The sequence below is a fragment of the Leptodactylus fuscus genome, chromosome 1 (assembly GCF_031893055.1).
Source record: "Leptodactylus fuscus isolate aLepFus1 chromosome 1, aLepFus1.hap2, whole genome shotgun sequence".
Classification (NCBI taxonomy): domain Eukaryota; kingdom Metazoa; phylum Chordata; class Amphibia; order Anura; family Leptodactylidae; genus Leptodactylus; species Leptodactylus fuscus.
The window spans coordinates 88,174,972-88,181,003 of record NC_134265.1 but is presented as its reverse complement, the minus strand read 5'-3'; positions in this window follow the sequence as shown (position 1 = coordinate 88,181,003).

Sequence of the window (6,032 nt, the reverse complement as noted above, 5' to 3'; positions counted from 1 at the left end):
GCCTAAAAGTGCTTTTTTCTGCATCCCTGGGGCTCTGAAACATATGAAAGGTAAGTTTTTATTCTTCTAACAGCGTCTACAGCACTATGGGAGTGGTTTAAAGTAGCTAGGGGCAGTGATAGACTCCCTTTATGAGAGCGTGTTTGTTCTTTTGCCTTCTCTTGTTTTTTCCTTATTGGTTATACTGCCTTCATGATTATGTGTTATTTTCTTTTGAATGCCTTGAACTTTGTTATTTCACTTATAGGATTTATTTGTGCTTTATTTCAATAAATATTTTAGAAACTAAGTGTATGGAAGCGTTTAGTTAAAAATATACACTCACCGGCCACTTTATTAGGTACACCTGTCCAACTGCTCGTTAACACTTAATTTCTAATCAGCCAATCACATGGCGGCAACTCAGTGCATTTAGGCATGTAGACATGGTCAAGACAATCTCCTGCAGTTCAAACCGAGCATCAGTATGGGGAAGAAAGGTGATTTGAGTGCCTTTGAACGTGGCATGGTTGTTGGTGCCAGAAGGGCTGCTCTGAGTATTTCAGAAACTGCTGATCTACTGGGATTTTCACGCACAACCATCTCTAGGGTTTACAGAGAATGGTCCGAAAAAGAAAAAACATCCAGTGAGCGGCAGTTCTGTGGGCGGAAATGCGTTGTTGATGCCAGAGGTCAGAGGAGAATGGCCAGACTGGTTCGAGCTGATAGAAAGGCAACAGTGACTCAAATAGCCACCCGTTACAACCAAGGTAGCCAGAAGAGCTTCTCTGAACGCACAGTACGTCGAACTTTGAGGCAGATGGGCTACAGCAGCAGAAGACCACACCGGGTGCCACTCCTTTCAGCTAAGAACAGGAAACTGAGGCTACAATTTGCACAAGCTCATCGAAATTGGACAATTGAAGATTGGAAAAACGTTGCCTGGTCTGATGAGTCTCAATTTCTGCTGCGACATTCGGATGGTAGGGTCAGAATTTGGCGTCAACAACATGAAAGCATGGATCCATCCTGCCTTGTATCAACGGTTCAGGCTGGTGGTGGTGGTGTCATGGTGTGGGGAATATTTTCTTGGCACTCTTTGGGCCCCTTGGTACCAATTGAGCATCGTTACAACGCCAAAGCCTACCTGAGTATTGTTGCTGACCATGTCCATCCCTTTATGACCACAATGTACCCAACATCTGATGGCTACTTTCAGCAATCATCTCAGACTGGTTTCTTGAACATGACAATGAGTTCACTGTACTCCAATGGCCTCCACAGTCACCAGATCTCAATCCAATAGAGCATCTTTGGGATGTGGTGGAACGGGAGATTCGCATCATGGATGTGCAGCCGACAAATCTGCGGCAACTGTGTGATGCCATCATGTCAATATGGACCAAAATCTCTGAGGAATGCTTCCAGCACCTTGTTGAATCTATGCCACGAAGAATTGAGGCAGTTCTGAAGGCAAAAGGGGGTCCAACCCGTTACTAGCATGGTGTACCTAATAAAGTGGCCGGTGAGTGTATAAGGTATTCATTGAATGAATCAGCTGGAAGCTTTCCCAGTGCATACATTAAACAATCAGTCAGAGGGGAGAGGGAGAGACAATGTGTAAGGAACATCACATTATTATTATATTATAACTCTAAAATATATGCCTCATCTCATTACTGAGCCTGCAAAATGGTCCTATATTTTTAACATATGCTGTATTATTAGATATTAGAATTGGCATCTATTGCCAGATAGTACGATGGCTTCCAAGTGAGAATGCAGACAGGCACATAGCGTAATACTTTACAAATACATAAAGCTATCATAAAAGCTGTGCAATATGCTCACATTAAATATCATGAACAGATAAATCTACATTACTTAAAAGAATTTTATTAAATTCAATTACAGAATTTAGAAAGTAAAAAACACAGCCACAAGAAAAGCAATGCGGACAATAAAAATTACTTTATGTACATATAGACAATGATGAATAAATACACAATTTCCATCTCATGTGCCTTCTGCTTCCTGAAATTTGTACTTCACATGGCAAGCTCCGAATAAGTTATGGGAATACATAAAGGTGCATGTATTGTGATTAAATGCAATGCCACGCCAGTGATCCCTGAGGGTGCTGCAGCAATGATGTCACCTACATAATCTGCTTGAGTTCTGCTGCCCATCACTACCAAGTGACCAGTGATGCGATAATGTAGGTCATGTGACTGCTGAGGTCAGCAACTGGCTACAGCAGTTACGTGACTGATGCGCATGATGTCATCGCTGTAGATCAGGGAGGGACCACCTGATTCTAGAGCAGTGCTGGGATTTACATGGGTTCTCCATAACTAATATACCATTGACCTATGCTCAGGATAGGTCACCAGTATTAGATCGACAGAGGCCGAGAACCCCAAAGATCAATTGTGCTGAACACTACTCCATGTTAAAGGCCATGTGAGGCCATGCTCATTTCTCAAATGGCCAGTCAGCATTCTAGTCCCATCCAAGTTAATGAAGCTGGTCTGCAATTCCAAGCATACAAACCATACAAACAGCACCGTGTTTGGCTCATAGCACTGGTTCAAACACTACAGTCTCCTCGAGCTGGGGCTTCATCCATATGTTAGTTACAAGAAAACCCCTTTAACAGATAATGATTATTTTTATTTTATAATATTGCTTGCATTCCGAAATTTCTCAAAATTTCTGAAAACCCCTTTAAAGGCTTATTCGCACATCCGCATTCACATCTGCTGTCCATATTTTCCCCCCATACATTTTTTTTCCATTCATTTTAGTGTTGTCATTCAGATAAATGCAAAAAAATATTTATTTTTTTTCACCGATGCATTGCATCAATGAAAATTATTGGATTCACGGATGGATCTGTTTCATCAACTTTTCCCGGACCCAGAGAAATTAAAACATACAGTCAAATGTTAAAGAAAAAAAAAAAATTCATAGTGAATAATGGGTCAACCCTAGACACCACATCAGCCGCAAAGAAAAACACAGACTTTTCACGTCCGCAAAAGTGGACGTATAAATACAGCATACCGTAGCTCTCTATACCCATGCTTCTATGGATACATTTCATTCCAAGACTGTCATCTCGCTGTCAATTTACAGGAGTGAAATGTATTACAGAATATATTAAATGAGAAAGGTGCCGGCCGTTACATTTAGATGCGTAAACTGAGAATAGCTGCAGAATTTTTGCTGCATTAAACTTTGCTTGCAATGAATATGACTAATTATTAATAATTCATAAATAAACAGTAAGCAAGCCTAACCATTACACTGGATTTTACTTCCATCAGCGGTCACTATAGTCAGGTATATAACTACCTAACAACAGCATACATGGGATTGTCTCATCATGCCCAGCTCAGAATCATGTTGCCCTCACCTCAGCTGGTGACCAGGGAAGGCTACAAGTGGCCTCACCACTTCTCAGCTGTAGATACTAATGTGATATGTAATATTACATTCTCCTAATAAGAAAAACAAAACCTACTAACCCTTTAAGGATGCAGGGTAGTTTGGGCCTTAATTCTCTAATTTTTTCATATCTGTAATCTCCGCTTTACAAAATTCAGAAATTGGGCTTATGTGAGGGCTTATTCTTTTTTTTTTTTTTTAAATGTAGATTGTGAGCCCCACATAGAGCTCACAATGTACATTTGTCCCTATCAGTATGTCTTTGGAATATGGGATGGAAATCCATGCAAACACGGGGAGAACATACAAACTCCTTGCAGATGGTTTTATGCCCTTGGCGGGATTTGAACACCAAGGCTCCAGCGCTGCAAGGCTGCAGTGCTAACCACTGAGCCACCGTGTGGCCCCGAGGGCTTATTCTTTGCGTGATAAGTTGTACTTTTATGTAGCAACATTTTGGGGGTAAATCTACTGTTTTCATTAGCTTTCATTAGCATTTTTTGGAGGGATTCCATGTAAAAAAAAAAATCCCACCATTCCGGGAGTCACGCCGTAACCCAGGAGAGGTAACGCTTGAAGGGGACAGTATAAAGACCTTTCTAATGATCTTTTTACTCCTAGGCCAGTGACAAGGGGACATCCTATACATCTAGAGAAAAGAACATTTCACCAGCATCATAGACAAAGATTCTTTACTGTGAGACTATAGAACTCACTGCCACCGGATGGAGTGATGGTGGATATATTGTGTAAGTTCAAAAAGAGCCTAGAAGTCTATTTTTAAATGGAAATATATTATGGGTTATAGGTTTTAGATTTTGGTAAAGATAAGTTGATCCAGGGTTTTATACTGATTTCTGGATTTGGACACGGGAAGGAATTTTTCCCTGATATGGGGCAATTGGCATTAGCCTCATTGTATTTTTTTCTTTCCTCTGGATAAACGCTTCAGGGTTAAAGATTGGAAATGATGGACACGTGTCTCCTCATCATGTGACCTCCATGAATTCCATAGAAAGTAGATGGAGAGGTGTCCATATATGTCCACTCATGCCCCATTCACATGGAACTCAGAGACCCCTATCCTCTTCCATTAGTCATATATTTGTCATAGGTGATAAATGTTAATATGGGCCAAAACTTGTAATAAGTGCCTATTTATGGCACTATTTTACCTATCCATAGTAATCCGCTACCCACAACTTACATTCAAGTCCATAAATAAAACAGGCATGTGAATACGCTGTTGTGTGAATAAGGCTTAACGCTTACCTAGCTATCAAAGTGACTATTGGTGTTACTTGTATTGAACAACCCAGGTAATTCACATCCCTATAGATTTTGTCTGGCTAGCTCCAATGGCTTATCTAGCCTATAACAGAATGAACCCCACGTCTGTGAAATGGATAGTTCTGGAATAGGGTTCACATGACAAATAGTACAATTTTTTTTTTTTTTTACTCCTCCAAAAATAAAGTGAATAATCCACATTTGTTTAACGAATCTCCTTGTGTTATTGCTGTAGATCTTTTACCTGAAGTGTATTTAATACATCATGTACCTATATCTAACACACAAACAATCCCCATAGAAGAAAGAACACTGGTCCTTAAGTGTTAGTAAACATATATCAAATCAGTAAAAAACATTGCCGCAGTAAGATAAGGCACACAGATATGTACAAGTAAGGGGGCGTTCACACTACCGTCGGTGTCCGACATGTAGTGTCCGCTCCTAGTGTCTGCTCAAAATCTGTCACGGACACTAGCTGTGTCCGTGACACCTGTCATTCACTTGAATGGGCATCGGGTGCGTTCTTTTGCACTCCGTGCCCGTCCTTCCCTGTCCGCAAGTGAAGATGTCCGACTTCTCAAGCGGACAGAAAAACCCTGCATGCAGGGTTCCTCTGTCCGCTTGAGGAGTCGGACATCTTCACTTGCGGACAGGAAAGGACGGGCACGGAGTGCAAAAGAACGCACCCGATGCCCATTCAAGTGAATGACAGGTGTCACGGACACAGCTAGTGTCCGCTCCTAGTGTCCGTGACAGATTTTGAGTGGACACTACATGTCGGACACCGACGGTAGTGTGAACGCTCCCTAAGGATTCTTCTTTTATCCAACTAATCTTAAAGAACCAAGGCTGGCCATACATTTTAAAGAGCTGCCAGCTTTCGACTGTTTTTCCGCTCAATCCCTGCACACCTGCTCAGGCAAGCGTACATATGTTCTATATAGGGAGAGGTATAAGCTGCTGACAGACATAACTGGTAGAAGATTATTTCCCTGATAAACAGAAGGACTGGGCACGTTGAAATCCAACAACCCAATCTTTCTCTCCCCAGATATTTGCTGTCAGAGCAAAGTCTGGAAGTCCCATACAAATTAAATGGTCAACCATTTCCACCCAAATGTCAATAACCTAATGTGTATTGCCAGCATAAAGAGGACCTGTCGCTAGGTCTCAAAAGCCCAATGACATATATCATCTGATAGGTGCCGTCACCTTGAACATTTTGGTTTTTATCCAAACCCATTCTGCTAAAGATATAAGCCTATTAGTCTTTATACAAGTTAGGGTCTATTAGCGATATGTTTGGTAAC